Source organism: Abramis brama (assembly GCF_963993115.1).
Source record: "Abramis brama genome assembly, chromosome: 20".
Classification (NCBI taxonomy): domain Eukaryota; kingdom Metazoa; phylum Chordata; class Actinopteri; order Cypriniformes; family Leuciscidae; genus Abramis; species Abramis brama.
The window spans coordinates 15,951,298-15,975,161 of NC_139982.1; the positions used below are offsets into that span (position 1 = coordinate 15,951,298).

At 37.5% G+C, this 23,864-nt stretch overlaps 4 long non-coding RNA genes across 4 annotated transcripts; all 4 read left to right on the forward strand.

Annotated features, from left to right (window-relative positions):
• Nucleotides 1–498: 498 nt before the first annotated feature.
• LOC311070321 lies at nt 499–1,666 on the forward strand. Its single transcript, XR_014603659.1, has 3 exons — nt 499–633; nt 1,363–1,422; nt 1,525–1,666. It is a non-coding gene; the product is annotated as an uncharacterized lncRNA (long non-coding RNA).
• Nucleotides 1,667–4,629: 2,963 nt separating this feature from the next.
• Nucleotides 4,630–6,900, forward strand: LOC311070322. Its single transcript, XR_014603660.1, has 3 exons — nt 4,630–4,724; nt 6,599–6,658; nt 6,761–6,900. It is a non-coding gene; the product is annotated as an uncharacterized lncRNA (long non-coding RNA).
• Nucleotides 6,901–10,598: 3,698 nt separating this feature from the next.
• LOC311070320 lies at nt 10,599–11,759 on the forward strand. The gene is made up of 3 exons (XR_014603658.1): nt 10,599–10,733; nt 11,457–11,516; nt 11,619–11,759. It is a non-coding gene; the product is annotated as an uncharacterized lncRNA (long non-coding RNA).
• Nucleotides 11,760–13,722: 1,963 nt separating this feature from the next.
• On the forward strand, nt 13,723–18,076 carry LOC311070318. Its single transcript, XR_014603656.1, has 3 exons — nt 13,723–15,662; nt 15,996–16,055; nt 16,154–18,076. It is a non-coding gene; the product is annotated as an uncharacterized lncRNA (long non-coding RNA).
• The last annotated feature ends 5,788 nt before the right edge of the window (nt 18,077–23,864 follow it).

A 23,864-nucleotide genomic window follows, 5' to 3' on the forward strand; every position in this document is an offset into this window, starting at 1 on the left:
TAGTGAACTCTGTACACTGTTCGGTTCTGGCTGAAGTATTGCCCGTGCACCAGGGCAATTGGTTGACGGTGAGACGCTATAGTCAAATATAGTCAAATATTGCTGATTACTTACAAAGCACTAAATGGTTTAGCTCCGCAGTACTTGAGCGAGCTCTTAACGCATTATAGTCCTTCACATCTATTGCAATCTCTAAATTCCGTCCAGTTGATAATACCTAGAATATCAAAATCGACTGCTGGCGGTAGATCCTTTTCCTATTTAGCACCAAAACTTTGGAACAGTCTTCCTAACATTGTCCAGGAAGCAGACACACTCTGTCAGTTCAAAGCTAGACTAAAAACACATCTCTTTGACCTAGCATACACATTATAGACTTTTTATAATTCCATATTAGGCTGCATAGATTAGGCCAGCCGGAACCGGGAACACTTCCCATAAATCCTGATGTACTCGTTACATCATAAGAAGAATGGCGTCTACGCTAATATTAGTCTCTCTGTTTATATCGAGGTTTACCACAGTCCGCCGGATCCAGGCCGTATCCAGATCCGATGAAGGACCTGCGCCTGGACGCGACGACAACGCAGTCCTGAAGTGTCAACTAGTCAGAAACCTCCTGAGGCAGCTAAGGTATATTAGGTATAGGTATAGGTATATTAGGTATATTAGGCAGCTAAGGTAACTGAGGCAGCTAAGGTATATTTCCACTCATTGGTTCTCTCCCACAACACTTACTGTTTGATAAGTTGGTCCAACGCACACTCTACAGCTTTAAAACCACTGAAATCATTATACAAACAAGCACTTAAAATTCTAGACAAAAAGCCAATTTGTTACCATCATTGCCATATTCTAAAGAAGTATAAATTGCTTAGTTGGGAAAACCTCATAAAATACAGAAATGTCTGTTTAGTTTATAAGATCATGCACAGTTTAGCTCCTCCGCCTTTATTTGGCCTTATCAATTTTAAATCAAATGCAAACAGAGTTACAAGAGGTGCAGCTAGGAGGGACTGCACAATTCCACTAAAAAAAACTGCATTTAGTCAGGCCGTCTTTTCATTCACAGCATCACATCAATGGAACTCAGTACCACCATTAATTAGAGAGTCTCCATCCTATTACTCATTTGAGATTAATGTTAAGAAATGGCTTATTGAAAATCAACACTGTCAACACTGACGCTGGTCCCATCCACCAACAATAACTGTATCATCTATTATCATCTATTTTTTAGAATTTATCTGTTCATCTTGTTTACTCGATTGGTTGTGATTTTAACACAGTCTAAGTCACAGTTTTTATCTTTTGTTTATTGTATAAAGAATTTGATTGTATTATAACAGTTTACTATTTTAGGATGCCTAATAACATCTGGCAAGGGGACTGCCGATGAAAACTAGCCTGTGGCTAACTCGGGTACGCTTACATTTGTTCTGAATCTTCATTAGTGTACATTGTCCCTTTTCAAATAAACAAATAAATAAATAAATAAAGTCTCTCCTCTTCCGCCGGATCCAGGCCGTATCCAGATCCGATGAAGGACCTGCGCCTGGACCTAACCATGACGCATCCCTGAAGTGCCAGCCTCATAAGCCCTGTGAAGGCCTCATCGACACGACCGATCTGACTTCTGACCTGTAACGCTGCCTGGATCATAATCATACACTGTTCGCTCGTTGGCCAGAGGAGAACTGGCCCAAGGTTTTTTTCTCCATTCTGTCACCTGATGGAGTTTTGGTTCCTTGCCACTGTTGCCTTGGCTTTTGGCTTGCTTAGTTGGGGACATTTAATATTCAACAATATTATTGATTTGCCTTATTTAGGGTGGACAATGATGCAATGCTGTGAGCCAGAGCGCCTGACATCAAAGCAAATTTAAAAGTGCTGGCTAATGCTAATTGTAAATTCTCTAAAATTATTATTCACGTCGGCACTAATGATGTTAGACTCCACCAGTCGGAGATCACAAAAATTAACATTTGTGCTGGCTACTGTATACAGGCCACCAGGGCACCATACAGACTTTATCAAAGTACTAATTGTTGGTGATTTTAATGTACATGTAGATAACGAAAAAGATGCATTGGGATTGGCATTTAAAGACATTCTGAACTCAACTGGAGTTAGACAACACGTGTCAGGACCTACTCATTCTCGTAATCATACTCTAGATCTAATATTATCACATGGAATCAATGTTGATGCCGTTGAAATTCTGCAGCAGAGCGATGACATCTCAGATCATTATTTAGTCTCGTGTAAACTTCATTTAGCCAAGGCTGCAAAGTCGACTCCGTGTTACAAATATGTTAGTCCTATCACTTCCGCCACTAAAGACTGCTTTATTAATGATCTTCCTGATCAGTTTCATTATCTCAGCATCCCAGATAGCTTAGAAGAACTAGATATTGCGACAGAAACTTTTAACTCTCTCTTTTCCAGCACTTTAGACACAGTTGCTCCTTTGCACTTAAAGAAGATTAAAGAAAATAGTCCAACTCCGTGGTACAACGAGCACACTCAGGCACTTAAGAGAACAGCCAGAAAAATGGAGCGCAACTGGAAGAAAACAAAACTAGAGGTATTTCGCATATCATGGAAGGAGAGCTCGATTGCATACAGAGAGGCCTTAAAAGCTGCTAGATCTGCTTATTTTTCAAACCTATTAGAAGAAAATAAACAAAACCCTAGGTGTTTATTTGAAACAGTGGCTAAACTAACGAAAAATAAATCTTCAACCCCAGACGTTTCCAAGCAACACAGCAGTAATGACTTTATGAACTTCTTTACTAACAAAATTGATAATATCAGGGAGAAAATTATAACTATGCAACCGTCTACTACAGTATCGCATCAGGCAGGGCATTGTAGTCTCCTTGAAGAAAAATGAGATTCATTCGTTGCTATAGGAGAGGAAGAATTTACTAAACTCGTTAAATCATCTAAATCGACAACATGTATGTTAGACCCTATACCGACTAAGCTACTGAAAGAGATGCTTCCAGAGGTCACAGATCCTCTTCTTAATATCATTAATTCATCTTTGTCACTAGGATATGTACCGAAAACTTTTAAGCTGGCTATGATTAAACCGCTTGTTAAAAAAACGCAACTTGATCCTACAGAATTAGTCAATTACAGGCCGATCTCGAATCTACCTTTTCTGTCAAAGATACTAGAAAAGGCGGTATCCTCACAACTATGTTCCTTTTTAGAAAGAAATGATATCTGCGAGGATTTCCAGTCAGGATTTAGACCGTACCATAGTACTGAGACAGCTCTCATTAGAGTCACAAATGATTTGCTCCTATTATCCGATCGTGGTTGTATCTCGCTATTAGTGTTACTCGATCTTAGTGCTGCATTTGACACTATCGACCACAACATTCTTTTAAATAGACTCGAAAATTATGTTGGCATTAGTGGAATTGCATTAGCATGGTTTAAATCATACTTATCTGACCGTTATCAGTTTGTAGCAGTAAATGAAGAGATGTCTTATCGATCACAAGTTCAGTATGGCGTACCACAAGGCTCAGTACTAGGACCGTTGCTGTTCACTCTGTACATGCTACCATTAGGAGATATCATTAGGAAGCATGGAATTAGTTTTCACTGTTATGCTGATGATACTCAGCTCTATATTTCTTCACGCCCAGACGAAACTTACCAATTCACAAAATTAACGGAATGCATAGCTGATATAAAAAATTGGATGACTAGTAATTTCCTACTACTTAATTCTGAAAAAACAGAGATTCTAATTATTGGACAAAAACCTTCCTCACGTAATAACCTAGAATACTGTCTAACACTTGATGGCTGCTCTGTTAAGTCTTCGTCTTCGGTTAGGAACCTGGGTGTGCTCTTTGATACCAATCTTTCATTTGAAAGTCACGTGTCTAGTATCTGTAAAACCGCATTTTTCCATCTTAAAAATATATCTAAATTACGTCATATGCTCTCATTGACAAATGCGGAACAATTAGTTCATGCGTTCATGACATCAAGGATAGATTATTGTAATGCTCTAATGGGTGGTTGCCCTGCACGCTTAATAAAGAAATTACAGCTGGTCCAAAACGCAGCAGCTCGAGTTCTTACCAGAACCAGGAAGTATGACCATATTAGCCCTGTTCTGTCAACACTGCATTGGCTCCCTATTAAACATCGTTTAAATTTTCAAATATTGCTGATTACTTACAAAGCACTAAATGGTTTAGCTCCGCAGTACTTGAGCGAGCTCTTAACGCATTATAGTCCTTCACACCTATTGCGATCTCTAAATTCCGGCCAGTTGATAATACCTAGAATATCAAAATCGACCGCTGACGGTAGATCCTTTTCCTATTTAGCACCAAAACTTTGGAACAGCCTAACATTGTCCAGGAAGCAGACACACTCTGTCAGTTCAAAGCTAGACTAAAAACACATCTCTTTGACCTAGCATACACATTATAGACTTTTATAATTCCATATAAGGCTGCATAGATTAGGCCAGCCGGAACCGGGAACACTTCCCATAAATCCTGATGTACTCGTTACATCATAAGAAGAATGGCGTCTACGCTAATATTAGTCTCTCTGTTTATACCGAGGTTTACCACAGTCCGCCGGATCCAGGCCGTATCCAGATCCGATGAAGGACCTGCGCCTGGACGCGACGACAACGCAGTCCTGAAGTGTCAACTAGTCAGAAACCTCCTGAGGCAGCTAAGGTATATTAGGTATAGGTATAGGTATAGGTATATTAGGTATATTAGGCAGCTAAGGTAACTGAGGCAGCTAAGGTATATTTCCACTCATTGGTTCTCTCCCACAACACTTACTGTTTGATAAGTTGGTCCAACGCACACTCTACAGCCATTATACAATCATTATACAAACAAGCACTTAAAATTCTAGACAAAAAGCCAATTTGTTACCATCATTGCCATATTCTAAAGAAGTATAAATTGCTTAGTTGGGAAAACCTCATAAAATACAGAAATGTCTGTTTAGTTTATAAGATCATGCACAGTTTAGCTCCTCCACCTTTATTTGGCCTTATCAATTTTAAATCAAATGCAAACAGAGATACAAGAGGTGCAGCTAGGAGGAACTGCACAAGTCCACTCAAAAAAACTGCATTTAGTCAGGCCGTCTTTTCATTCACAGCATCACATCAATGGAACTCAGTACCACCATTAATTAGAGAGTCTCCATCCTATAGGGAATGTGAAGGTACGTCACGCAGTGTTGCATTATGGGACGTGGGCGCCATCTTAGGAGGCACGATCTCTGTTTACCTTTTCGCCGCCCGTTGCTATGACATGTAATAGTTGGGTGTGTTTGGCTAAAACGAGGTAAAATTGAAGAAAAACGGAAGAAATTTAAAGAAAAAGAGAAGGGACCCTATCGGGAGAAACTAAATGCCACTGCCAAAAACGTTATTTGGACAAACTGTCCGCGATAAACAACTTTGATCCATATGATTTTGCAGCCCAAGACTGGATTACAGATCCAGACGCACTAACGTTACCTCCGCTCACAAATCTGGACATTGTTAACCTTGTTTTTGAATTGAGTGCGTACAGAAACAGATAAAAGTCACTTAATGTATTTATTAAGCAGTTATACAAAACCTTGATTCACTAGCATTTTAAAAGGGCATATAAAAAGATGTACAGAATATCAAAGCAAATTGTTAATTGAAAACAAAATAAATATAATTTATTTGATTCATGCAATGTGGCTTTATCGTCTGCTAACATGAACCACAAAATCAACATAATTCATCAACTATCCTACAAGTCATCAAGGAATATACAATACAAAACCTCTAGCTTTGTACAACTTTTAACAAACGTTTTTACAAACCAGTTGATTTAGCAATCACTGCACAACACTTGGACACATGTTTGTAAGAGCACAGCAGACTATGACAACTTTGTCCAAAAACCACAGTCTCACCCTCACATGGCAGAACTATATTTATGGGAATTTTAGAAGACAATATTTTGTATTTGTTTATTAAAATTAAAAAAAATTCTCATTATTGCGGCAACCCACGCGATCCGGCGCCTTCTCGTCAGCTCCTCCATCTGCTTCCCATGTTGTTTTTTCAAGGAAGGAAAGTGGAAAAAACGTATTCTGTTGTTCATTTTCCTCCCTGAACGATCGTGTGACCTGCTATGGCAGTTCTTGATCGAGCAGTACTGACCAACCATATCGACGTTACTAAAAATCTCAACAGAAAATCTAAACACAGCCTCCAACACATGAATTCACATACAGCGGAATAGGGCGCGATCCTCTCAATATGGCGGCGGACCCATAATGCAACACGGCGTGACGTCACCTTCACATTCCCTATTACTCATTTGAGATTAATGTTAAGAAATGGCTTATTGAAAATTAACACTGTCAACACTGACGCTGGTCCCATCCACCAACAATAACTGTATCATCTATTATCATCTATTTTTTAGAATTTATCTGTTCATCTTGTTTACTCGATTGGTTGTGATTTTAACACAGTCTAAGTCACAGTTTTTACCTTTTGTTTATTGTATAAAGAATTTGATTGTATTATAACAGTTTACTATTTTAGGATGCCTAATAACATCTGGCAAGGGGACTGCCGATGAAAACTAGCCTGTGGCTAACTCGGGTACGCTTACATTTGTTCTGAATCTTCATTAGTGTACATTGTCCCTTTTCAAATAAACAAATAAATAAATAAATAAAGTCTCTCCTCTTCCGCCGGATCCAGGCCGTATCCAGATCCGATGAAGGACCTGCGCCTGGACCTAACCATGACGCATCCCTGAAGTGCCAGCCTCATCAGCCCTGTGAAGGCCTCATCGACACGACCGATCTGACTTCTGACCTGTAACGCTGCCTGGATCATAATCAAACACTGTTCGCTCGTTGGCCAGAGGAGAACTGGCCCAAGGTTTTTTTCTCCATTCTGTCACCTGATGGAGTTTTGGTTCCTTGCCACTGTTGCCTTGGCTTTTGGCTTGCTTAGTTGGGGACATTTAATATTCAACAATATTATTGATCTGCCTTATTTAGGGTGGACAATGATGCAATGCTGGGAGCCAGAGCGCCTGACATCAAAGCAAATTTAAAAGTGCTGGCTAATGCTAATTGTAAATTCTCTCAAATTATTATTCACGTCGGCACTAATGATGTTAGACTCCGCCAGTCGGAGATCACAAAAATTAACATTAAAGAGGTGTGTGAACTTGCAAGTACGATGTCAGGCACTGTAATTTGCTCTGGCCCCCTTCCTGTTCGACGGAGGGATGAGATAGTTAGTAGATTGTCCTCACTCAATGGCTGGCTGTCGAGGTGCTGTCCGCAAAATAATATAGAATTCATAGACAATTGGAAAGGTTTTGGGGCAGACCTGACCTGTTGAAAAGAGATGGTATTCATCCCTCCTGGGATGGTGCTGCTCTTCTCTCTAGTAATATGGCACATAGTCTTAGAGCTCAAACATGACAATCTGGGCCTCAGGTCAGGAAGCAGACAGACTGGCTAAACCGACCGTCTGCTAACTGTCTCACGTCACCAAGGTCAGATAAATCCAATCACATAGAGCCTCTTTCACCTAGCTATCATCATATAGAGACTGTGTCTGTTCCCCGAATTAGGACATACAAAAAACTCCTAAACCCATTCAAGGGTAAAAATTTAATTGATGTTCAACAAATAAAAAACAGATATAATACGGATGAACAAATGATAAAGCTTGGGTTGCTGAATATTCAATCCCTTACTTCACAAGCACTCATTGTTAATGATATGATTACAGATTATAATCTAGATGTGCTGTGTTTGACAGAAACCTGGCTAAAACCAGACAATTAGCCTATATTACTTTAAATGAGTCCACCCCGCAAGATTGCTGTTATAAACATGAACCTCATCTGAAAGGCAAAGGGGGAGGGGTTGCTGTAATTTATAGTAATATCTTCAGAATTACTGAGAAGTCTTGTTTTAAATATAATTATTTTGAAGTGTTGTTGCTAAATGTAACACTATCTAGTGTAAATGATAAATCACGTTTAACATTTGTGCTGGCTACTGTATACAGGCCACCAGGGCACCATACAGACTTTATCAAAGTACTAATTGTTGAGTTAGACAACACGTGTCAGGACCTACTCATTCTCGTAATCATACTCTAGATCTAATATTATCACATGGAATCAATGTTGATGCCGTTGAAATTCTGCAGCAGAGCGATGACATCTCAGATCATTATTTAGTCTTGTGTAAACTTCATTTAGCCAAGGCTGCAAAGTCGACTCCGTGTTACAAATATGTTAGTCCTATCACTTCCGCCACTAAAGATTGCTTTATTAATGATCTTCCTGATCAGTTTCATCATCTCAGCATCCCAGATAGCTTAGAAGAACTAGATATTGAGACAGAAACTTTTAACTCTCTCTTTTCCAGCACTTTAGACACAGTTGCTCCTTTGCGCTGAAAGAAGATTAAAGAAAATAGTCCAACGCCGTGGTACAACGAGCACACTCAGGCACTTAAGAGAACAGCCAGAAAAATGGAGCGCAACTGGAAGAAAACAAAACTAGAGGTATTTCGCATTTCATGGAAGGAGAGCTCGATTGCATACAGAGAGGCCTTAAAAGCTGCTAGATCTGCTTATTTTTAAAACCTATTAGAAGAAAATAAACAAAACCCTAGGTATTTATTTGAAACAGTGGCTAAACTAACGAAAAATAAATCTTCAACCCCAGACGTTTCCAAGCAGCACAGCAGTAATGACTTTATGAACTTCTTTACTAACAAAATTGATAATATCAGGGAGAAAATTATAACTATGCAACCGTCTACTACAATATCGCATCAGGCAGGGCATTGTAGTCTCCTTGAAGAAAAATGAGATTCATTCGTTGCTATAGGAGAGGAAGAATTTACTAAACTCGTTAAACCATCTAAATCGACAACATGTATGTTAGACCCTATACCGACTAAGCTACTGAAAGAGATGCTTCCAGAGGTCACAGATCCTCTTCTTAATATCATTAATTCATCTTTGTCACTAGGATATGTACCGAAAACTTTTAAGCTGGCTATGATTAAACCGCTTGTTAAAAAAACGCAACTTGATCCTACAGAATTAGTCAATTACAGGCCGATCTCGAATCTACCTTTTCTGTCAAAGATACTTGAAAAGGCGGTATCCTCACAACTATGTTCCTTTTTAGAAAGAAATGATATCTGCGAGGATTTCCAGTCAGGATTTAGACCGTACCATAGTACTGAGACAGCTCTCATTAGAGTCACAAATGATTTGCTCCTATTATCCGATCGTGGTTGTATCTCGCTATTAGTGTTACTCGATCTTAGTGCTGCATTTGACACTATCGACCACAACATTCTTTTAAATAGACTCGAAAATTATGTTGGCATTAGTGGAATTGCATTAGCATGGTTTAAATCATACTTATCTGACCGTTATCAGTTTGTAGCAGTAAATGAAGAGATGTCTTATCGATCACAAGTTCAGTATGGCGTACCACAAGGCTCAGTACTAGGACCGTTGCTGTTCACTCTGTACATGCTACCCTTAGGAGATATCATTAGGAAGCATGGCATTAGTTTTCACTGTTATGCTGATGATACTCAGCTCTATATTTCTTCACGCCCAGACGAAACTTACCAATTCACAAAATTAATGGAATGCATAGCTGATATAAAAAATTGGATGACTAGTAATTTCCTACTACTTAATTCTGAAAAAACAGAGATTCTAATTATTGGACAAAAACCTTCCTCACGTAATAACCTAGAATACTGTCTAACACTTGATGGCTGCTCTGTTAAGTCTTCGTCTTCGGTTAGGAACCTGGGTGTGCTCTTTGATACCAATCTTTCATTTGAAAGTCACGTGTCTAGTATCTGTAAAACCGCATTTTTCCATCTTAAAAATATATCTAAATTACGTCATATGCTCTCATTGACAAATGCAGAACAATTAGTTCATGCGTTCATGACATCAAGGATAGATTATTGTAATGCTCTAATGGGTGGTTGCCCTGCACGCTTAATAAAGAAATTACAGCTGGTCCAAAACGCAGCAGCTCGAGTTCTTACCAGAACCAGGAAGTATGACCATATTAGCCCTGTTCTGTCAACACTGCATTGGCTCCCTATTAAACATCGTTTAAATTTTCAAATATTGCTGATTACTTACAAAGCACTAAATGGTTTAGCTCCGCAGTACTTGAGCGAGCTCTTAACGCATTATAGTCCTTCACACCTATTGCGATCTCTAAATTCCGGCCAGTTGATAATACCTAGAATATCAAAATCGACCGCTGGCGGTAGATCCTTTTCCTATTTAGCACCAAAACTTTGGAACAGCCTAACATTGTCCAGGAAGCAGACACACTCTGTCAGTTCAAAGCTAGACTAAAAACACATCTCTTTGACCTAGCATACACATTATAGACTTTTATAATTCCATATAAGGCTGCATAGATTAGGCCAGCCGGAACCGGGAACACTTCCCATAAATCCTGATGTACTCGTTACATCATAAGAAGAATGGCGTCTACGCTAATATTAGTCTCTCTGTTTATACCGAGGTTTACCACAGTCCGCCGGATCCAGGCCGTATCCAGATCCGATGAAGGACCTGCGCCTGGACGCGACGACAACGCAGTCCTGAAGTGTCAACTAGTCAGAAACCTCCTGAGGCAGCTAAGGTATATTAGGTATAGGTATAGGTATATTAGGTATATTAGGCAGCTAAGGTAACTGAGGCAGCTAAGGTATATTTCCACTCATTGGTTCTCTCCCACAACACTTACTGTTTGATAAGTTGGTCCAACGCACACTCTACAGCCATTATACAATCATTATACAAACAAGCACTTAAAATTCTAGACAAAAAGCCAATTTGTTACCATCATTGCCATATTCTAAAGAAGTATAAATTGCTTAGTTGGGAAAACCTCATAAAATACAGAAATGTCTGTTTGGTTTATAAGATCATGCACAGTTTAGCTCCTCCACCTTTATTTGGCCTTATCAATTTTAAATCAAATGCAAACAGAGTTACAAGAGGTGCAGCTAGGAGGAACTGCACAAGTCCACTCAAAAAAACTGCATTTAGTCAGGCCGTCTTTTCATTCACAGCATCACATCAATGGAACTCAGTACCACCATTAATTAGAGAGTCTCCATCCTATTACTCATTTGAGATTAATGTTAAGAAATGGCTTATTGAAAATCAACACTGTCAACACTGACGCTGGTCCCATCCACCAACAATAACTGTATCATCTATTATCATCTATTTTTTTGAATTTATCTGTTCATCTTGTTTACTCGATTGGTTGTGATTTTAACACAGTCTAAGTCACAGTTTTTACCTTTTGTTTATTGTATAAAGAATTTTATTGTATTATAACAGTTTACTATTTTAGGATGCCTAATAACATCTGGCAAGGGGACTGCCGATGAAAACTAGCCTGTGGCTAACTCGGGTACGCTTACATTTGTTCTGAATCTTCATTAGTGTACATTGTCCCTTTTCAAATAAACAAATAAATAAATAAATAAAGTCTCTCCTCTTCCGCCGGATCCAGGCCGTATCCAGATCCGATGAAGGACCTGCGCCTGGACCTAACCATGACGCATCCCTGAAGTGCCAGCCTCATCAGCCCTGTGAAGGCCTCATCGACACGACCGATCTGACTTCTGACCTGTAACGCTGCCTGGATCATAATCATACACTGTTCGTTCGTTGGCCAGAGGAGAACTGGCCCAAGGTTTTTTTCTCCATTCTGTCACCTGATGGAGTTTTGGTTCCTTGCCACTGTTGCCTTGGCTTTCGGCTTGCTTAGTTGGGGACATTTAATATTCAACAGTATTATTGATCTGCCTTATTTAGGGTGGACAATGATGCAATGCTGGGAGCCAGAGCGCCTGACATCAAAGCAAATTTAAAAGTGCTGGCTAATGCTAATTGTAAATTCTCTCAAATTATTATTCACGTCGGCACTAATGATGTTAGACTCCGCCAGTCGGAGATCACAAAAATTAACATTAAAGAGGTGTGTGAACTTGCAAGTACGATGTCAGGCACTGTAATTTGCTCTGGCCCCCTTCCTGTTCGACGGAGGGATGAGATAGTTAGTAGATTGTCCTCACTCAATGGCTGGCTGTCGAGGTGCTGTCCGCAAAATAATATAGAATTCATAGACAATTGGAAAGGTTTTGGGGCAGACCTGACCTGTTGAAAAGAGATGGTATTCATCCCTCCTGGGATGGTGCTGCTCTTCTCTCTAGTAATATGGCACATAGTCTTAGAGCTCAAACATGACAATCTGGGCCTCAGGTCAGGAAGCAGACAGACTGGCTAAACCGACCGTCTGCTAACTGTCTCACGTCACCAAGGTCAGATAAATCCAATCACATAGAGCCTCTTTCACCTAGCTATCATCATATAGAGACTGTGTCTGTTCCCCGAATTAGGACATACAAAAAACTCCTAAACCCATTCAAGGGTAAAAATTTAATTGATGTTCAACAAATAAAAAACAGATATAATACGGATGAACAAATGATAAAGCTTGGGTTGCTGAATATTCAATCCCTTACTTCACAAGCACTCATTGTTAATGAAATGATTACAGATTATAATCTAGATGTGCTGTGTTTGACAGAAACCTGGCTAAAACCAGACAATTATATTACTTTAAATGAGTCCACCCCGCAAGATTACTGTTATAAACATGAACCTCGTCTGAAAGGCAAAGGGGGAGGGGTTGCTGTAATTTATAGTAATATCTTCAGAATTACTGAGAAGTCTTGTTTTAAATATAATTCTTTTGAAGTGTTGTTGCTAAATGTAACACTATCTAGTGTAAATGATAAATCACGTTTAACATTTGTGCTGGCTACTGTATACAGGCCACCAGGGCACCATACAGACTTTATCAAAGTACTAATTGTTGGTGATTTTAATGTACATGTAGATAACGAAAAAGATGCATTGGGATTGGCATTTAAAGACATTCTGAACTCAACTGGAGTTAGACAACACGTGTCAGGACCTACTCATTCTCATAATCATACTCTAGATCTAATATTATCACATGGAATCAATGTTGATGCCGTTGAAATTCTGCAGCAGAGCGATGACATCTCAGATCATTATTTAGTCTTGTGTAAACTTCATTTAGCCAAGGCTGCAAAGTCGACTCCGTGTTACAAATATGTTAGTCCTATCACTTCCGCCACTAAAGACTGCTTTATTAATGATCTTCCTGATCAGTTTCATCATCTCAGCATCGCAGATAGCTTAGAAGAACTAGATATTGCGACAGAAACTTTTAACTCTCTCTTTTCCAGCACTTTAGACACAGTTGCTCCTTTGCGCTTAAAGAAGATTAAAGAAAATAGTCCAACTCCGTGGTACAACGAGCACACTCAGGCACTTAAGAGAACAGCCAGAAAAATGGAGCGCAACTGGAAGAAAACAAAACTAGAGGTATTTCACATATCATGGAAGGAGAGCTCGATTGCATACAGAGAGGCCTTAAAAGCTGCTAGATCTGCTTATTTTTCAACCCTATTAGAAGAAAATAAACAAAACCCTAGGTATTTATTTGAAACAGTGGCTAAACTAACGAAAAATAAATCTTCAACCCCAGACGTTTCCAAGCAACACAGCAGTAATGACTTTATGAACTTCTTTACTAACAAAATTGATAATATCAGGGAGAAAATTATAACTATGCAACCGTCTACTACAGTATCGCATCAGGCAGGGCATTGTAGTCTCCTTGAAGAAAAATGAGATTCATTCGTTGCTATAGGAGAGGAAGAATTTACTAAACTCGTTAAATCATCTAAATCGACAACATGTATGTTAGACCCTATACCGACTAAGCTACTGAAAGAGATGCTTCCAGAGGTCACAGATCCTCTTCTTAATATCATTAATTCATCTTTGTCACTAGGATATGTACAGAAAACTTTTAAGCTGGCTATGATTAAACCGCTTGTTAAAAAAACGCAACTTGATCCTACAGAATTAGTCAATTACAGGCCGATCTCGAATCTACCTTTTCTGTCAAAGATACTAGAAAAGGCGGTATCCTCACAACTATGTTCCTTTTTAGAAAGAAATGATATCTGCGAGGATTTCCAGTCAGGATTTAGACCGTACCATAGTACTGAGACAGCTCTCATTAGAGTCACAAATGATTTGCTCCTATCATCCGATCGTGGTTGTATCTCGCTATTAGTGTTACTCGATCTTAGTGCTGCATTTGACACTATCGACCACAACATTCTTTTAAATAGACTCGAAAATTATGTTGGCATTAGTGGAATTGCATTAGCATGGTTTAAATCATACTTATCTGACCGTTATCAGTTTGTAGCAGTAAATGAAGAGATGTCTTATCGATCACAAGTTCAGTATGGCGTACCACAAGGCTCAGTACTAGGACCGTTGCTGTTCACTCTGTACATGCTACCCTTAGGAGATATCATTAGGAAGCATGGCATTAGTTTTCACTGTTATGCTGATGATACTCAGCTCTATATTTCTTCACGCCCAGACGAAACTTACCAATTCACAAAATTAACGGAATGCATAGCTGATATAAAAAATTGGATGACTAGTAATTTCCTACTACTTAATTCTGAAAAAACAGAGATTCTAATTATTGGACAAAAACCTTCCTCACGTAATAACCTAGAATACTGTCTAACACTTGATGGCTGCTCTGTTAAGTCTTCGTCTTCGGTTAGGAACCTGGGTGTGCTCTTTGATACCAATCTTTCATTTGAAAGTCACGTGTCTAGTATCTGTAAAACCGCATTTTTCCATCTTAAAAATATATCTAAATTACGTCATATGCTCTCATTGACAAATGCAGAACAATTAGTTCATGCGTTCATGACATCAAGGATAGATTATTGTAATGCTCTAATGGGTGGTTGCCCTGCACGCTTAATAAACAAATTACAGCTGGTCCAAAACGCAGCAGCTCGAGTTCTTACAAGAACCAGGAAGTATGACCATATTAGCCCTGTTCTGTCAACACTGCATTGGCTCCCTATTAAACATCGTTTAAATTTTCAAATATTGCTGATTACTTACAAAGCACTAAATGGTTTAGCTCCGCAGTACTTGAGCGAGCTCTTAACGCATTATAGTCCTTCACATCTATTGCGATCTCTAAATTCCGGCCAGTTGATAAAACCTAGAATATCAAAATCGACCGCTGGCGGTAGATCCTTTTCCTATTTAGCACCAAAACTTTGGAACAGCCTAACATTGTCCAGGAAGCAGACACACTCTGTCAGTTCAAAGCTAGACTAAAAACACATCTCTTTGACCTAGCATACACATTATAGACTTTTATAATTCCATATTAGGCTGCATAGATTAGGTCAGCCGGAACCGGGAACACTTCCCATAAATCCTGATGTACTCGTTACATCATAAGAAGAATGGCGTCTACGCTAATATTAGTCTCTCTGTTTATACCGAGGTTTACCACAGTCCGCCGGATCCAGGCCGTATCCAGATCCGATGAAGGACCTGCGCCTGGACGCGACGACAACGCAGTCCTGAAGTGTCAACTAGTCAGAAACCTCCTGAGGCAGCTAAGGTATATTAGGTATAGGTATAGGTATATTAGGTATATTAGGCAGCTAAGGTAACTGAGGCAGCTAAGGTATATTTCCACTCATTGGTTCTCTCCCACAACACTTACTGTTTGATAAGTTGGTCCAACGCACACTCTACAGCCATTATACAATCATTATACAAACAAGCACTTAAAATTCTAGACAAAAAGCCAATTTGTTACCATCATTGCCATATTCTAAAGAAGTATAAATTGCTTAGTTGGGAAAACCTCATAAAATACAGAAGTCACAGTTTTTACCTTTTGTTTATTGTATAAAGAATTTGATTGTATTATAACAGTTTACTATTTTAGGATGCCTAATAACATCTGGCAAGGGGACTGCCGATGAAAACTAGCCTGTGGCTAACTCGGGTACGCTTGCATTTGTTCTGAAAGTTGATTAGTGTACATTGTCCCTTTTCAAATAAACAAATAAATAAATAAAGTCTCTCCTCTTCCGCCGGATCCAGGCCATATCCAGATCCGATGGTGGATCTGCGCCTGGACCTAACCATGACGCATCCCTGAAGTGCCAGCCTCATCAGCCCTGTGAAGGCCTCATCGACACGACCGATCTGACTTCTGACCTGTAACGCTGCCTGGATCATAATCAAACACTGTTCGCTCGTTGGCCAGAGGAGAACTGGCCCCGACTGAGCCTGGGTTCTCCCAAGGTTTTTTTCTCCATTCTGTCACCTGATGGAGTTTTGGTTCCTTGCCACTGTTGCCTTGGCTTTCGGCTTGCTTAGTTGGGGACATTTAATATTCAACAGACATGGGCAGTATTTCAATTAAATGTATTTTAAATACGTATTTAATTACTTTAGTGTATTTTGTAATTTGTATTTTGCAGGTGTGGAAAAAATAAAATGTAGTTTGTAACAAAATATTTTGAGGGAGTGTATTTAGAGTATTTCAAATACTTAAGAAAAACTACCATATGCTTATCACCATAGTAAATGATTTTGCCATATTTTCGGTCTGATGTTGGAAATGGCAATGTCCAGGTTAGATGCACGAAAATCATGTGACACCCTGTAGCCCGGGCTCCCTCCAAGAAGTGAATGAGTTTTGAACACAGGAGAAGAAGTGGCGCTGCTCCTCATAAAAACGGCATTAAAGGGTTAGTTCACCCAAAAATGAAAATTCTGTCAGTAATTACTCACCCTCATGTTGTTCCAACCCCATAAGACCTTCGCTCATCTTCGGAACACAAATGAAGACATTTTTGATTAAATCTGAGAGCTGGATCACTTCTCCATAGGCTTCTAAGGCATTATAACTTGCTGGTCCAGAAAATGTATTAAAGACATCGTTAATATAGTCCAAGTGACTACAGTGGCTCAATCTTAAGTTTATAAAGCGACGAGAATACTTTTTGTGCGCAAAAACCCCCCAAAATAACGACTTTATTCCACTTTTCATTTCCTTCTCTCTGGGCCTCGAGTTTTTTCACATAGTGTTTTAGCGCAGCGCGTCTGTGTTGCACGTCACCACGTAGGCTCACTATTGGCCGACGCTGGTCATGTGTGTGCTAAAACACTACGTGAAAAAACTCGAGGCCCAGAGAGAAGGAAATGAATAGTGGAATAAAGTCGTTATTTTGGGGGGTTTTTGCGCACAAAAAGTATTCTCGTCGCTTTATAAACTTAAGATTGAGCCACTGGAGTCACTTGGACTATATTAACGATGTCTTTAATACATTTTCTGGACCAGCAAGTTATAATGCCTTAGAAGCCTATGGAGGAGTGATCCAGCTCTCAGATTTAATCAAAAATATCTTAATTTGTGTTCCGAAGATGAGCGAAGGTCTTACGGGGTTGGAACAACATGAGGGTGAGTAATTACTGACAGAATTTTCATTTTTGGGTGAACTAACCCTTTAAGATTATTGTGGGAGTATTTTTGTATTTTCAAAATACTAATTACTTGTATTTTATTTAAATACATTTTTCACATCAGTATTTGGTATTTTATTTTGTTACATTTCATGAGCCAGTATTTGTAGTTTGTAACAAAATAGTTTTTGATGTATTTGTGCCCACCTCTGATATTCAACAATGATGACGATGATGCAATTTTCTTCTAGAAACAAACTTTGTTGTATTATTTTCATGTTATCAATGTGAAGCTGCTTTGATACAATCTGTATTGTAAAAAGCGCTATATAAATAAAGGTGACTTTACTTGACTTGACTAGATGGCATACTCACTAAATTATATTCTTTCAAATATGTAAATTTGTTTGTACACTGCCCTAAACAAGTATAACATTTCGTCTAGTGAATAGCTTTTAAAATAATCCAAATAATTTTTTTAATTGAAACTTTTGATTGTGCATTGTGATTGATTGCATGTCAAGTCATCAATAAATAAGTGATTTGTTGTCTTTATTATGGAGTATCTGAGTGTTTAAGGTCTTCTGAATGTAAAGTGACAGTTTTGCTATGGCTGATATATATATATATTGAGAGATATATATATACTGTATAAATGTGTGTGTGTGTTTATGTATAAATAAAACTATTATATTTTATAATAGTCATTATATAACATATTTTATTTTATATTGTAATATTTCTACTAAAAATAATAGCAATGAAAAATGGTATTAATATTATTTATAATATATATTATTATATTTCATACAATTATTATTTTATATAGTTTCTACTAATAAAAATAATGAAACATTTAATTAATATTATTTATAATATACTTCATACAATACTTGTATTACATATATATTATTTTATATAATACTACTACTAATAATAATGAAAATAATTATTTAATTAATATTATTATATTTGATAAAATTATTGTAATATAATCTATTATTTGGCATAGTAACTTCTACTAATATGGCACTCATCTGTTTCTATGGACGCTCCTCATCATCACAGCTGATCATCGTTTAGTTCGTCACCATGTATTTAAGTTCCTCCCTGTCCTCTCTGTGCGACTCGTTCGTTGTTTGTGTTTGTATTGTTGCAAGCACACACTGTTACACCTTCTGTCTGTACGTAAGTTTACTTTATTATTAAAAGACATTTCATATTGGTACCTGTTATCATCATCATCATCTTCATCATTGTGACAATAATAATAATGACAAATTGTATTTTAATTACTATATATAGGCCTATGTAATATTATTAAATTGAATTCAAAATATTTTTTTAATTAATTATAAAATAAATATATATATATATATATATATATATATATATATATATATATATATATATATATATATATATGTAATACTTACTTTATAAAATGCGCGTGCACGTGCCTGGGCGTCTTCACGTGACGCCTTCGCGCTGCACTGTTGACGTCATTGGTTACAGAAGGTTAGCAAGAATATTTACATTAAACATATATTTTTTAAATATTTAAAGCTAGGTTTAAAAGCAATGACAAAAATATATATATATTAAAAAGAAAGAATATTTTTCTCTTGATATTATGTTTCGAAAAACGGCATGCTAGCGACATCTGCTGGTCAAATGTGCGCAACTGTGATTATCAGAAATGTAAACATTGGAGAGGAAATCAAGATTATAACTAATCCTGCGTTCCAGGCAACCTGTAACCCGTGTTTTTCCAACTCGTAACTGGGAGTACATCGTTCCAGGCAACCTGTAACCCGTGTTTTTCCAAACTTATACCCGTGAAAGTGCACTGGAACGGCAGTCAAACCCGTGACTTCCCACCCGTGAACTCGTACTAGATCGATGTACTCCCAGTTACGAGTTGGAAAAACACGGGTTACAGGTTGCCTGGAACGCGGCATAAGTGTGTACTGTATGCATGTATGTAGTACCGGTCAAAAGTTTGGAAACATAATACATTTTTTTATGTTTTTGAAAGAAGTCTCTTATCCTCATCAAGTCTGCATTTATTTGATCAAAAATACAGAAAAAAAACTGTAATATTGTGAAATATTATTACAATTTAAAATAACGATTTTCTATTTGAATATACTTTAAAATGTAATTTGTTCCTTTGATGTAAATCTGAATATTCAGCATCGTTACTCCAGTCTTCAGTGTCACTTGATCCTTCAGAAATCAGACGATTGGATTTCAACTAAGTTATAAAAAAAGTAAACACTAAAGCAGTTAACAGGTTATAACCATAGATATCATATATAAAGGCTAGATGTCTCGTGCTCGCTGCTGGCCAATGGAGGTCGACGTCCGCACGTGGCGGCCATCTTGCCACAGTGTGCTCGCTCACTCGTTTAATGGTGCATGTACTTTTAAATAACCATAACTTGCTCAATTTGCTACCGATTTTCAAACGGTTTGGTTTGTTATAAACGTCAGAGATGTAGTTATGACACTGCATACATACAGTGCATACATATGAATAATTATAACATACATGTTCAAGCATTCGGAATTATAGCCACGTTAATAACGTTTGTAAGAAACCAAACCGTTTGTAAATCCGTCAAGATTTCAGCGAGATAAGAGGATTTGTGTGCATGCTGATCATTCACCTTAATGCACAGCTTCACTGTGACAAGATGGCCGAACGGTGATGCCGGAAGTGACTGAGCCATAAGACATCTAGCGTTTAATATATGATATCTATGGTTATAACAATGTAGATATCAGTTTTAAATTGTTAAAACGCATTCGTTGTTTTTGTGTGTTATTCGGTCATAGCGAAATAAAATTGATGAGATTGAGATTGAGACCGAATGGGATTAAAAGTACTGTACAATTATTATCCTGTTAGGGGGCGCTGTCGGCTAAATAAAAGTTAATAAAAGTTAACAATTCGTGAATTTTTATTTATTATTTATTTTACTTTTACTGGATACGTTCGTTTGTCAACATGTGTTGTTATAATATAAAACACATTGCCGTTTAAATAATTACTTAAGTGATTACTGCACATTGATTAAAATATCCTGCCACCACAAACGACTGTAATTGGTCTATCGTCATCAACTAACTCATGATGACTCATCAGCGCTGAGAAAAGTAACACAACTGTGCACACGTTTTAACAGCCTGCTTATATGTTACCCCGCCTGTGAAACCCCGGCTAAAGTCGCAGAATCGAATTATGAGTTAACGAGCGTCAAAGTAGTCATAGCCATAAAAATGACAAAAATAGTACATGTGTGTTTATTGCTGTAAATGATAGATTATACCAATGGTTTTGAGATGCAATACTTACATTTTCATTTATAACATGATAAATACTGAAATTAATGATTTTATTGACACTACGTTATACTTTTGCGCAAAAAAAAAAACGGACGTGGGCTTCCTAAACATTGATTTCAATCATCTCTGGGTTTATTTTGCGCAACAACACTGCTGATTCGTACATCATTCGGTTCAGGAACTTCTTTTCTGTGTCTTTTCTATTAGAAAGAGTAAAAACAGACTTTAATATCAATCCGCGAGCGCCGGTAACCAGGTCAACACAATAAAAAAAAAGAGAGAGAGAGAGATTTAAGCCGGGTTTAGATGTCTGTGGTGATTTTTTCTTGTCATAGCCAATATTTTAAGAACTGCTTATTTGTTTTGTAGCTTAATATTCTGCCAATAATATGAAACTTATTTTAAGGACATTTTTGGCCTGCTACGTGTTATTTGCTGGATGGTACGTTAATGCGTTGTTTTGACATCTGACTCGCCGGCGACACCGAAGTATGAGCAGGAACGGAAAATAGCTGCTTGCTTAAACAGCTTGCTTGATATTAATCTCGGTGGATTTGCACCAAATTATAATTTAACTGGTTTTATTGCGGATTATTTTCTGGAGGATGATTGTGATGATGAACAGGACACATTCTTTGACGAAACTGACGAGGAATTTGACGGTAAGTTTTTGTTATTTTTTTTTTTTTATGCTAAAATGTAAATACTGTCAGTGTCCAGCCAATGTAATGCTAACACATATCTGTGATGCAAAAATAGTGGATTTAAATGTTTATTACATTTGTTGATTGGGATTGAGTCAGTTTAAATTAATTACGTTTATGGCATGATGTTTATTTGTTTCATTACACTCTGAATTGAAGTCTGCCTACCACCTATAGGCTGTTTCTTGTTCCTATGCCCTCCCCTCAATTAATCAGATCCAGTCTGACTAAACTGAAAAAATATTTTCTGATATTTTCATATAAAATGCTTCATTATCCATTTTAAATGTGGAATTAAACCCACTTCCCATTCTTGCATGTTATGCAATCATGTTTTTAGGTATCTTGCTTTGAATTGAAAAAAAAAATGATCTTTGCTTTTTCAGGCAGTGACCAACATGATGAGGAGGACCAGCCAGTTTTGGTGATTGAACCCCAAGCTATTTGTCTGGTGAACATGAAGAGGGAACACCAGCAAGAAGAATTTGCTTCAAATGCTGGAAGTCCAGATGTGAAACTGAAAATCAGTTTCTCTTGCAACTGCAAGTATTTCAATGGGGAAAGGTGTTCTTTATTTTTCAATGAGGGAGAGTTGCTGTCACTCAGGATTTTATTTTGCATCTAGACAATTTTAGAATGTGTACAAAGTTTGAGACTGACCTGTTAAAAGGATAGTTCACCCAAAAATGATTTACTCATACTCACCCTCATGTTATTCCAATCCTGTATAAGTTTCTTGCTTCTGTTTAACACAAAATAAGATATTTTAAAGAATGTTGGTAACCAGACAGTTGGCGGCACCTATGGAAGTCAATGGGTGCCGTCAACTGTCTGGTTACAAACATTCTTTAAAATATCTTATTTTGTGTTCAGCAGAAGAAAGAAACTCATACAGGTTTGGAACAACATCAGGGTGAGTAAATGATAACAGAATTGTAGTTTTTGGGTAAACTATCCCTTGAAATTTTATTTATTTTTGAACTTTTTACTCCAGATTTACTCAATGTTAAACCGTGGGCCAGTAAGGCCCAATGTTTTTATGCTTTTAGCTTTTTGGACATGCACATCATAATAAATAGACCTGTTTTACAAAACTTTAAGAATTTTTCCACTGATGTGTCATATATCACTAAAAAGGGGAGAATCTCAGCTTTAATGTGTTATAAGGCACATATGCAGGATAACTATGGATCAAATGTGTTGCAGTTTTAACAAATAACTTATTTTTAAATTGGAATTTCTCAAAAATATGATTTTCTGAGCCCGAATTTTAGCAAATCTTTGACATGGCCTTACTCAGTCAATATTAAAGATATCAAGGTTATATTTTCACAGAATGTTCTTTACATTGTGTAGGATGATTTTATGTAGAAAACACTGAATCACAAAAAAATGACTTTAGCTGGGTTTTCACAGGCAGGGTCACATATCATTTCTGCCTGTCGAGTGAGTCAGCAACATTAACAGAAACAATATAATAACGGAATAAAAAAAGTTTATTCTTGAAGACGTGTTATAGTTCATCATGATCATGTTTCAACTTTATTTACTTCTGTTTCCGTAGCAACGAGGAACAAACGGAAGACTTTTTTTTTTTGAACATAACAGCAAATACAGTTTAATCTACAATAACAATAGAATTATAAACAGTAGACAAATAGCAAGTTCAACAAAAAATAAATAAATAATACATTAAAAAAAGAATTGATCCAAGGGTAACATAAATTAATATAAATTCAATAGAGAATAGAAATGCCTCGAGTCCCTTTTTGTTTTCATTATAAAAAAGCATAAATATTATACTTTGTGCACAATGTAACTGACTTTAAAGCTTTGGCATTGTTGGAAGAAGAGATAGTACCCACATAACATTTCACGTCATTGCAAAAAATAATAAAAAGAGGTTTGATAGACAAAAATTTACAGTTGTGTACAAAAAATTTGGCTAGAAAAATAAATAGATTTACAAGAAAATACTTGTCTTTTAGATTTTTGTCAGAGTTATAAAAACCAAATAAGACATCCTTAAACCCCAAAGAAAAACTGACTAATAAAGAAGCACATACAAATAGACAAAATTTCTTCCAAAAAGTAGCTACATGAACACACTCCCCTTGAGTGGAAGGGCCGGGAGGCAGAGCGGCAGAGAGATGCGAAAAGTTGCGAAATTGCAGGCGCGGCTCGAAATGGCTGTTATTTCAAATAGCGTAGCATATTTTAAACTTATCGGTTAACCGGTTTCAACCGGCTAATGAGGCTCGGTGGTCGGTCAAGAAATTTTTTAGATT